This window comes from Penaeus monodon, chromosome 15 (genome assembly GCF_015228065.2).
Source record: "Penaeus monodon isolate SGIC_2016 chromosome 15, NSTDA_Pmon_1, whole genome shotgun sequence".
Taxonomy (NCBI): domain Eukaryota; kingdom Metazoa; phylum Arthropoda; class Malacostraca; order Decapoda; family Penaeidae; genus Penaeus; species Penaeus monodon.
Window position 1 is genome coordinate 37,120,283 of NC_051400.1, and position 844 is coordinate 37,121,126.

Consider the following 844-nt stretch of genomic DNA (forward strand, 5'->3'; position numbering starts at 1 on the left):
TTTGTACCCTTTTAAAGATGAAGGAAATGAAAACATCACTCATACCAACAACAAAACCCTATCACAAAGAAGCTAATCCTTAAATTTCCACAGGAAAGAGAGAGAGAGCCTGCCTGATAATACCCCTCCTCCCCAGGACTCATTTAATTTTTATTTCATAAAGGGACTTCATCTAAATTACTTTGTACATTAAAGAGAGGCAACAAAACCATCACACTATTATTTATGGTAAAATTGAGTTAAATGTCTGCAAAACACCTAAAATATCAATTACCATTTGTTTTTTAACCTATTCACCAATATTCATGGATGTTCACTCATAACTATTATTACCTTTCTACAATAAATAAGAGCCCCCCCTATTATATATATGTGATGTGTGTGTGTGATCAATGAATTATTTTGTTGAGAATACCCTCCCATCCCTGGGAGGTTAAGACTACAGTCCATTAGTCTCTCTACTCTATTTCTTTTTGTTTCTCTTGCTTCCCTGATCTTTTGCCTCCAGGCCAACTGTTTGCACTTCTATTCCAGCATCACTTCTATTATCAAAAGCGCATTGCACCATACAAAAAATCAGATATGATTACTTATTGATAACTACTCAGGACAAGGCTGTGTTTTTACCTTGCTCATAAAAAGATGCAAATTCTTATTTATAAATTGTATGAATACAACGTTCTGCATTTCAGACTTGTAACTGTAGAGCAAATTCACTTTGACCTGAAATCCCCTAGAAAGATGGGTGGATGTTGTCACTCTAAACATATATTTTAATAAAATTTTGTTTTGAAAAAGAAGAAAAACATACATGAGTTTTGAAGAAAGAAGTTCTGGCACTTAC

At 33.8% G+C, this 844-nt stretch overlaps 1 protein-coding gene across 1 annotated transcript in view; it reads right to left on the reverse strand.

The window, feature by feature from the left end:
* Positions 1-844, reverse strand: part of LOC119582009 (bromodomain-containing protein 3-like) — a gene marked incomplete at its 5' end in the record, with an annotated part of 61,922 nt that overhangs the window by 20,162 nt on the left and 40,916 nt on the right.